The 11144-nt window shown below is 40.6% G+C and overlaps 1 pseudogene across 1 annotated transcript; it reads right to left on the bottom strand.

Annotated features, from left to right (window-relative positions):
* Positions 1-278: 278 nt before the first annotated feature.
* On the bottom strand, positions 279-1318 carry LOC100596625 (annotated as a pseudogene). The gene has a single exon (XR_004026985.1). The product of XR_004026985.1 is annotated as an ADP/ATP translocase 2 pseudogene (transcript).
* Positions 1319-11144: the final 9826 nt, after the last annotated feature.

Genomic DNA, 11144 nt, shown 5'->3' with positions numbered 1-11144 from the left:
TGCCCAGCCCCAGTTCATGTTCTTTTAAAATCACTTTGGGCACACAGCTTTGTTCCTGCTCAAGTGGGGGCCTTCTTTTTTTATTATAGATATTTTTATTTCTCCAAATTTGTTGTTTGTCAGGAGTAACTGAAATAACAAATACAATTGAGTCCTATCCTCATCATCATGGAAATGGCTTTAAGAGAAAACTGGTCAGATGAACATTATTGCTTCTCATTTTCAACAGCAAATAGTTGCCACTGATAAATTGACAGCCAGGAGTCTGTCAAGAATGCTTAGGACACGTTATATAATACAACATGCCTGTTCACCAGGAGAAAAATCCTAGAAAACAACTTATGTGTACTTCTTGATTTCATTATGCAAGACAAGCACAAAAGCACCACCCGTGCCTCTGAAAACATTGGACCATGCACCCTTGAAGGAAGCTTTGCCTCCTACATCATGAGCAATCTTCCTCCAGCAGTCAAGCATGCCTGTACGTGATGTCAGTTCCTTTGTGCCCTGACTGCATCATCATGTGGTGGCGAGTGGTGTCAAATGGATAGGAAGTCAACCCAGCAACAGCAGTGACAGTCCGTGTGATCATCTAGCTGATGAGGATGTGAGTGTTCTTGGGATCTGGAAGCATTCCCTTTGCAGTGTCATAGATACTGAAGTAGGCGGCTCGGTAGATGATAATACCCTGCACAGACATGTTAAAGCCTTGGTAGAGGCCCTTAATCCCATCAGATTTGTAAATCTTAACCAGGCAGTCACCGAGGCCTTGGAATTCCCTTTCAGCTACAGCTTTACCCACATCGGCTGCTAGACGGATAAGAGCAAAATCAAGAGGGTACACAAAACACAAGGATATGGCCCCAGCAGCACTGCCTGATGCCAGATTCCCTTCAAAGTAGCGCCAAAACTGGGTCCTCTTGTCCACATCACCCAGGAAGATCTGTTTGTATTTATCTTTGAAGGCGAATTTGAAAGCCTGGGTGGGGAAGTATCTGATGACATTGGCCAAGTTACCATGCCAGAAGGACAGGACTCCCTGCTCCTTGGATATGCGGACCACGCAGTCTATAATGCCTTTGTATTGCTTATCTGTGGTGACCTGTTTGCTGGCATGCTGCACCTGCAGCAGCAGCTTGATCTGCTGGATGGGCACTACCGCCATCCTGGAGATGGCTACAGCCACTCCACCTGCCAGGAAGTCCTTGGCAAAGGACACAGTGGCATCTGTCGTGTTGAAAGGAAAGAGGAGGCAGGCTGCTAAGGGAGGGACTGGGCTGGGAACCGGCTTTGACTCTGGGGCTGTGAGGAGGACCATTTTAATGTCCTACACCTCTCATATCAGGGGCCATGGAGGTGGGATATGCATCCTCCTCACTGTTTTGTTGTTGCTGTGAGACCCTTCTCCCTCTCTCCTACTTAGACTCTATAAGGTCTGAATGTCCTAACAGACCATCACTCCCACTGCCCCCCGTTGTCTGCTTTCCCCCACTTCATTGTCCCTTATTTCTCAATGATTTTTGTCAATTCCAGCCTTTTTTCTTAATGTAAAATTTTAATTTTTGTGGGTACATAGTATATACACTGTCAGTCTTTTAAACAACATTCCTGGGCCAGGCACGATGGCTTACGCCTGTAATCCCAGCACTTTGGGAGGCCTAGATGGGCAGATCACGAGGTTAGGAGATGGAAACCATCCTGGCTAATGCAGTGAAATCCTGTCTCTACTAAAATTAGCCAGGCATGGTGGCGGGCGCCTTTAGTCCCAGCTACTGGGGAGGCTGAGGCAGGAGAATGGCATGAACCCAGGAAGCGGAGTTTGCAGTGAGCCGAGATTGCACCACCGCACTCCAGCCTGGGCGACAGAGCAAGACTCCATCTCAAAAAAAAAAAAAAAAAAAAAAAAAAAAAAAAAAAAAAAAAGGCCAGGCATGGTGGCTCACGCCTGTAATCCCAGCACTTTGAGAGGCTGAGGCCAGAGGATCACAAGGTAAGGAGATCGAGACCATCCTGGCTAACACGGTGAAACCCCGTCTCTACTCAAAATACACAAAAAAATTTGCAGGGCGCAGTGGCGGGTGCCGGTAGTCCCAGCTACTCGGGAGGCTGAGGCAGGAGAATGGCGTGAACCTGGGAGGCGGAGCTTGCAGTGAGCCCAGATCACACCAATGCACTCCAGCCTGGGCAACAGAGCGAGACTCTGTCTCAAAAACAAACAAACAAAAAACCCCACAACCTTCCTGCCTTAATTCTTGGTAATTTTAATATCCACGTAAATGATTCTTCTACCACCATGGCCTTGAATTTCTTCAATTCCTCTCCTTCAGCCTATCTCAGCCACTCACTCACATGGTCATAGCACAGAATTTCCATCACCTTTTCATAATCGCAGGTTCAAACATTCCACCCTCTGTATGCCTTGTCCTGTCTTGCTCATTTTAGTCTCACCATCTGAACAAGCCCCAGGATCTACAATCCACTGCCCAGTGCAATTTTTCAGTATCCCTGATTCACACTCATGTACTTTTGACTCTTCCCACGGTTTAAATTCCATCATTAATCATTACAGCCATTTCCTCACATACACCCTTAACACCCTTTCCCCTTTCCTGTGGTGCTTACTTGCTTGGCAGAATTTTGATCCTGGTGAAGTCCAACTCTCCTCCTACTTTGCATCATCACAGCAGAAGAAAAATACATAGCATGCTTACTGGTCTCACTTTAAGTTCATCCTTAGTGTCAATGGATCTTTCATGCTGTCTGACAATCTTGTTTCCCTTGTCTATTTCTTACTCTACTGGGATTGTTTTGCACTTTCTTTTCTCAAAACTCCAACACCTCACCAACGCTCCTGGCTATCATCTGATTAACTGCTTCTTATTTTACTGGGGACATAGCAAAACAGAACTTCCACAAGCTCCTGCCACATCCACTACCTACCAGCATCTATGCTCCTGTACCGTGTTCCCTCCTGGCTACTCTAAAATGACCATCTGTGCTTCTGTATAAATCTGAGCCATATACTTTACGTAATGCCATTCGCTTTCATGTACTCAAGCACATAAACGTGCAGGAGTTTCTCGCATTTCGGTTCTTGAAACAAATAAAAGCAAGCATACATACACAAACAAAAATCTCTGCATCTCTCTTGTCCCTCCAGCTACTACCTCATTTATTGGTTTCTACCTGGTTCAAACCTCCATCACCTCTCCTGTATTGTTACAACACTTCTAACTTCCTGCTTCCACGTTTGCACCCTTATAGGCTAGTTTTTATTACAGTGATATGGTTTGGCTGTGTCCCCACCAAAATCCCATCTTGAATTGTAGTTCCCATAATAAGCACGTGTCATGGGAGGGACCCGGTGGGAGTTAATTAAATTATGGGGGCGGTTATCTCAATGCTATTCTCATGATAGTGAGTGAGTTCTCACAACATCTGACGGTTTTATAAGGGGCTTTTCCCCTCTTCGCTGTGCACTCTCCTTACTGCCGCCATGTGAAGAAGGTGTTTGCTTCCCCTTCTGCCATGATTGTAAGTTTCCTGAGGACTCCCCAGCCACGAGGAACTGTGAGTCAATTAAACCTCTTTTTATAAATTACCCAGTCTCAGGGATTTCTTCATAGCAGCATGAGAACAGTTTAATACATATAGCAACCAGGGTGACTGTTAAAAATTTAAATCAGATCACTCTTCTGTTCGGAACTCTTCAATGGTTCTCCATCACACTCAGAGTAAAATTCAAAGTCCTTTAAAGTCCTGCAAGGACCTAACCATCCAGCTGCTTATGATTTCTTTGATTCAGTCTCCTACTGCTTACGTCTTGCTCACTCTGTCTTGTTACACTGAAGCCTGCCAAGCATGCCCTGACCTCAGGTATTTTGCACTTGCTTTACCACTTGCCTGAAATTCTCTTCCCTCATATATCCACATGACATTCTCCCTCACCTCCTTCAAGTTTTTGTTTAAAGTATCATCTTCTCAATGTGTCCTTCCCTGAATACTGAAACAAAATTGCAGTTCCTGCCCCGAGCTTTCCCTATACCACTTTCCTGCTTTATTTTTCTCCATAGCATTTATCATCTTCTAGTATAACATACACTCATTTACTAATTTTATCTATCGTTTGTCTTCCATGAGTATAATATAAGAAAGGCCCATAAGAGCTGGGCTTTTGGTCTCTCTCTTTTTTTTTTTTTTGAGACGGAGTCTCGCTTTGTCACTAGGCTGGGGTGCAGTGGCGTGGTCTCGGCTCACTGCAACCTCTGCCTCCTGGGTTCAAGAGATTCTCCTGCCTCAGCCTCCCAAGTATCTGGGATTACAGATGTGTGCCACCATGCCTGGCTAATTTTTTGTATTTGTAGTAGAGATGAGGTTTCACTGTATTAGGCAGGATGGTCTCAATCTCCTGACCTAGTGATCCGCCCACCATGGCCTCCCAAAGTGCTGGGATTACAGGCCTGAGCCACTGTGAAATATTTCTTAAATATGAAGGTTGTCTATTATTTCTTAGAATTATTTATAGGTATCTTTCAGAATCTTCTGTTGTTAAACAGAGTATTTTTTAAAATTGCATTTCCTAGCTATGCATAGGAAAATGATTGCATTTTGTACATAAATCTTATATTTAGTAAACTGGCTAAATTATTCATTGTTCTACAAAATGTTCTGTGAATTCTGTGGCTTTCTGAATAAAAATGTTTACCTTGAGATAATTATAGTTTTGCTTCTTTCTTTCTATTCTTTACCTTCAAATTCGTGTGTGAGTGTATCTCTGTGACGCATAGTCATGTTGGAAGGCAGAAATGATATTGAGAAGCTTGACTTGTTACTGATTTTAAAGGGCATGCTTTTAAGGTTTAATCATTAACTATGATTAAAAACATCCATTTATAGTAGATATGATTTCTTAGATGAAGGGAATTCCCTTCTCTTCCTAGTTTGTAAGTTTGTTATTGAATCATTCATAGGTATTGGATGATTTTTTTCCTACAATTATTGACATTGTTATGTGGTGTTTTAAAATGTTAAATCTGTTAAATGGACAGATTTTATCTTTAGAATTTCTAAGGTTGAACCATTCTTGCATTTATGTGACAAATCCAACTTGTTCATGATGTATTATTTTAAAAAATATTGTTGTGTTTAGCTAGTTGATATCTTACAATTTTGTGACTATGTTCATGAAAATATTGGCCTGTAATATTCTATTTTTACACTGTTCTTGCCTGGTTTTGATTTCAGTTATACTAGCTTCATACTGTGGATTGGTAAGCATTTAATTTTTTTTTCTATTCTCTGGATAATTTCCACAATGTTGGAATGATCTCTGACTTGACGGTTGATTGGAATCATCTGTAAAGTATCAGGCAATGGAGATTTCATGTGTGAATGTGTTTTAACTATGATTCAACATCTCTGAGGATTCCAAAAAAATTTTAGATAGACTTTCATGTTTACTGGCTTAACATACAAAATCCTTCTTTTTAATTTCGACTAGTTATTAGGTTACCTTTTCACTATTAATATAAGTTTTAAAGCCTCTATTTTTTGTGATTGATCTTGACAGAGTCTATTTTATTCATGATTCCAAGGAACTTACTTTTGCTTTTGTTTGTTCTTTATGTATTTTTCTCTTCCATGAATTTCTACTTTTAACTGTAATATTTCTTTTTTTTTCCTACTATCTTTTTTTTTTTTTTTCTTGAGATAGAGTCTTGCTCTGTCACCCAGGCTGGAGTGCAATGGTGCGATCTTGGCTCACTGCAACCTCCGCCTCCCCGGGTTCAAGTGATTCTCATGCCTCAGCCTCCTGAGTAGCTGGGATTACAGGCACGCGCCACCCCACCTGGCTAATTTTTGTACTTTTAGTAGAGACAGCGTTTCATCATGTTGGCCAGGCTGGTATTGAACTCTTTACCTCAAGTGATCTGCCTGCCTCAGCATTCCAAAGTGCTGGGATTACAGGCATGAGCCACTGTGCCTGGCCTACTATCTTTGAGTTGCTTTTGAGTTAGATGCCTTCCTAGTTACTCATTATCATTTCTTCTTTTTTAATATACACATTTGAAGTCATACATTTCCTGGTAAGGAATTAGATATGTATTATATTTATTACCATTTGGTTCTATATATTTTAAAATTTTTATTATGATTTCTTCAATTCAGTAGTTATGTAGAACAGTGATGTTTATTAGAAATATAATGTAAGCACATGTAATTTAAAAAACTTTAGCAGCCATAATAAAAATTGAAATTAAAAAATGAAATTTATTTTAACATAACATTTTGGCCGGGTGCGGTGGATCACGCTTGTAATCCCAGCACTTTGGGAGGCCGAGGCGGGCGGATCACAAGGTCAGGAGATCGAGACCACGGTAAAACCCCGTCTCTACTAAAAATACAAAAAAAAAAAAATTAGCCGGGCGTGGTGGCGGGCGCCTGTAGTCCCAGCTACTCGGAGAGGCTGAGGCAGGAGAATGGCGTGAACCCGGGAGGCGGAGCTTGCAGTGAGCCGAGATTGCACCACTGCACTCCAGCCTGAGCGACAGGGCGAGACTCTGTCTCAAAAAACAAAACAAAACAAAACAAAACAAAAAACAAAAAAACATAACATTTTATTTAACTCAATATAAACAAAGTATTATTTTAACATGTAATCAGTATGAAAATTATTGCATTATTATTTTACATTTTTTGTTTTCTACTAAGTCTTTGACATCTGGTGTATATTTTATTCTTTTTTGATTTTTTGAGGTGGAGTCTTGCTCTGTTACCAAGGCTGGAGTGCATTGGCGTGATCTCGGCTCACTGCAACCTCCGCCTCCCTCCCGGGTTCAAGCAGTTCTCTGCCTCATGCTTCCAAGTAACTGGGATTAAAGGTGCCCACCACCACGCCCGGCTAATTGGTTTGTATTTTTACTAGAGACAGGGTTTCACCATCTTCGCCAGGCTGGTCTTGAAGTTCTGACCTTGTGATCCACCTGTGTTGGCCTCCCAAAGTGCTGGGATTACAGGTGTGAGCCATTGCACCTGGCCTTTATTCTTTTTTTTTTTTTTTTTTCTGAGACAGAGTCTCCCTTCGGCTCACTGCAACCTCCGCCTCCCGGGTTCCAGCAATTCTGCCTCAGCCTCCCGAGTAGCTGAGATTACAGGCAACTGCCACCATGCCCGGCTAATATTTTTGTATTTTTAGTAGAGACAGGGTTTCACCATATTGGCCAGGCTGGTCTCAAACTCCTGACCTTAGGTGATCCACCTGCCTCGGCCTTCCAAAGTGCTGGGATTACAGGTGTGAGCCACTGTGCCTAGTGCCTTTATTTTTAAAATACATCTTCATTTGGACACTAAATTTTCATTACAGATTCTTCATCTGTATTTAAATTTAACAAAATTTACATTTCAAAAGTAGATTCACATACTTAAAAGTTTTCCAGTAATTGAACTGAGTATCAAAAACTGCTTTTCCTGCTGGGTGCAGAGGCTCACGCCTGTAATTTCAGCATTTTGGTAGGCTGAGGTGGGAGGATCACTTGAGCCCAGGAATTCAAGGCTGCAGTGAGCTATGACTGCACCACTGTGCTCCAGTACGGGTGAATAGAATGAGACCCTGTCTCAAAAAAAAAGAAATTTTCCTTTAATATTTACACCCACATTAACAAAATTAGTTCATCTGTTTTAGAATAGCTGATTTGATTTTGATGCAAAAGTATATCATTTTCAAACTATATCTAAGTGTAATAACTTTACTATTTTTCAACTCAGTATTAACATTTAGTTGAAAGGGTATTGTATAAATTCTAAATTTACAAATATCAACAATGTGTTATTCCTTCTACTTACTGTTGTCAATCAGATCTCCATGTTGATTCACGCTAGAAAAATGTGTAAAATTATTACCATTGCTTTTTATGTAAGTTTCAATTTCAGCGTAAATTTTCATACCTGTCTAGCTAGATCACAAGTAAACTTTTCCTTGAAACTTCACAGATAACTTCTTCATATGCAGTGTGATATCTGTGAGGAACTGTAAATCACATTGCTATTTTTCTGCTTTTTGATTATTGGATATTTGGAAAATATATTTCTATTTCAAGGAAACCTTGGATAGGAGTTAAAAGTTGTGCCATAAGCTGTTAGCTCAGTGGGCTTGGTTTGCTCAGACACCACATATTCCATAGAAAGGACTGGCCCTTCACCTACCTCCTAGGAGATAACCCTTAAGCCTTTGTAATATCCTGCTTTATCAGTGTCTTTGTATATCTGAGGCTTTGGTCCACATCAGATAGTTTATGGTAACAATATGATTTATGGTGAATTTCTGCTCTTGTTCACTTGGGGCCCTGGACCATGCTGTATCAGTTTGACTTCTAGAGAAAGAGTAGTTAAGGTCAGCCATGCTGACATGCCCACTGACTCCTAATAAAAACTCTAGACCTTAAGGCTCAGGTGAACTTCCTTGGTTGGCAACACTTTGCATATGCTGTCAAACACTACTGCTGAGAGAATTAAGCCCTATCTGTTTGACTCCACTTGGAGAGAACAACTGGAAGCTTGTACCTGGTTTCACCTGGTGCCTGTTTCCTTTGCTAATTTTAATTGGTATTCTTTAGCTGTTATAAGCCATAATCATTAGTTTAATAGCTTTTCTGAGCTCTGTGAATCATTCTAATGGAATGTTAAACCAGAGGGTGGTCTTGGGAGACCCCCAATATAGTTGGGATTGTAAGTAGGATTTGTTGGGATGACCTTTACTCACTGAAACATGGCAAAAGCATAGTTTGGGAATTGAAAGAATGAGAGGACAGGGTGGACAAACTTTTGATTCCTATATGGCCACTGGATATGAAACAGTTTGAAATAGTGGTTGTGCTGTGATTCTTTACTATAGATAAAAGTCTCCAGTGGAATTTAGAAATGGTAAATCCAACTCTCAAGTATTTAGGTTCCCTGTATACATCAGGAAATGCAAAACAAGAAACTAGCCAAATATACAATTCCTTGCTTAGTGTTATCCGTAATAGCAAAAATGGAAGTAAAAGATAGTGTTGGGGCAGATCCTAACACTACATATATACCAAGCTCACATTTCAGCCACTAAGCCTCAGGGCCACCACCAAAAGGATAATTTATGCTGGGACAACAGATAGAACCTCTGCAATCTCTTGTTTACCAAGCAAGCAGTCAAAGTGGGAGAGGAGGGCCAAACCAAGAAACTACTGAAAGCAGAGGGTATGGCGTGAAGGAGTTGTCTCATTTTGTGGATTAATATCAATAACTTCCTAAGGAACCTTTACTAAAATGGATCGTGAGAGTGGCCAGTTTAGGGGCAAGTCATTCTCCTTGCTTTTGAATTCTGCAGAATGAAAGAGCATGTTTGGGTTGACACATAACTATTGACTAATCACAGATGACTGTATATGATTCAGACACATAACATGTTATTTCCAAGGAGACAGATTGCGTGGAGGACTGAGTGGAATTCATCTGAGCATATGAATTCTCCTTCTCCTCCTTTAAATGCGAAATAGAACTCCACAGCTGAAGTGGCCGATATGTTGCGTATGCAAGCCATGCTAGATTGACTTTATGATGATCAGGATGCTCATCCACTTAATATGTCTCATAACCAGGTCATGGTAAATGCAGTGATTAACGGAAGCTGTTTTGTGTGGGCACCCTAAGTAACCTTACTGCTGTAAAATCAAGCAATGGTCTGTGGGTGGGCCTTGTTAGGTTTGTTGTCTCAGCTTTGCCTTCTGGGTCTACAGATGCTGAGAAAGAGCAATTCGCAAAAGAAGGAGGCAAAGACAAAGGGGAGATTCAAAGGACTCTTCCTAGCAGGGTGAAAAATTTTAGATGGTTAATATTAAGTAGCATGAATAAAGCAAACATGGATGGGGTTGAAACAAGGTCTTGAAGCAGCACTATGGGAAGCTGGGTGTACATATGGGAGCCCCTGATGGACCCCGACATTGAAAAGCCATAAGCAAAACCACTCTATTTACTTAATTTTAAAGAATTTAAAAAGTTAGAAAGCACAGGTGATAATGAGAAACCTGACTTAATTGCTGGGGGTGATAGTCTGGCCAGTTAATCAGGATGAAGATTTATAAAGGAATGAGGGTGTTCTTGTGCAACCCCTACATAAACATATGTGGGTAAAATGGCCAGCAAGTGGAAAAGAAAGTTCCCTGGGACTCCTTAATATGGGAGTCAAATGCACTGTGATTCCAGAACCTTTTGGTGAATTTCTAATAGGGCTACAGTCAGGTTGAAGGATATGGAGATGCAGTGGTTGATGGGATTTAGGTGAAAGTTTGGATAAAAATTAGAATATTCAAAAGTACTTTAAGTGAAGTCATTGTGTTTACTTTCCCTGAATGTATTATTGGAGTAAATATTATGTTTGACTGGGAAACACTTGTCTACCTAGTATTGTAAAACACAGGGCATGTAGGTTATCTTTCAGCTAGTATTAATTGGACATTCCAAATGGGAATCTATAGAATTGCCTGAGCCCATACAGGTTGTTAATCTGAAACAGTATAGAATACCTGGTAGACAATAAACAGCTTACTACTTTAATTAAGGACAATATTAGAAGCTGCAGTGCTGGTATCAAAAGTTCTCTGTACAATAGCCCTGGGTGACCCTGAAAAAATACGTGACTAATGGAGATTCAAAGTATACTACTGAGGCTGGAATAAAGATGTGCAGCCTGTAGCATCAGCCACCCTTGATATGGTTTCAATAGTGCAAAAATACCATAGGCCAAAGAGAATGATGCTAGTAATTTATCTTGCAAATTCTTTTTTTCCTGTATCAATCAGAAAAGAGCCAACTGTAGTTTGGCTTTACATGGAAGGATCCCATTTTTACATTTACTGTATTGCCACAGGGTTATTTGATATAACCAGCTTATTTTCATAATTTGATTAGAAGAGATTCACACTTGATGCAGGTCTCAAGTTTAATAATGCACATATATTAATAATATAAAATATCAGAAACAGAAGAATAAGCAAAACTGATGTTAATGCAATGCTGGCACACATTGCCAAAAAAAACCTGATTGATAAATCTGGCAAAGATTCAGGGATCTGCCCAAATGATAAAATTCTTAGTAATAACCTGGACAGGAG

The sequence above is a fragment of the Nomascus leucogenys genome, chromosome 19 (assembly GCF_006542625.1).
Source record: "Nomascus leucogenys isolate Asia chromosome 19, Asia_NLE_v1, whole genome shotgun sequence".
NCBI classification, from domain to species: domain Eukaryota; kingdom Metazoa; phylum Chordata; class Mammalia; order Primates; family Hylobatidae; genus Nomascus; species Nomascus leucogenys.
This window is presented reverse-complemented; position numbering and strand designations above follow the sequence as displayed.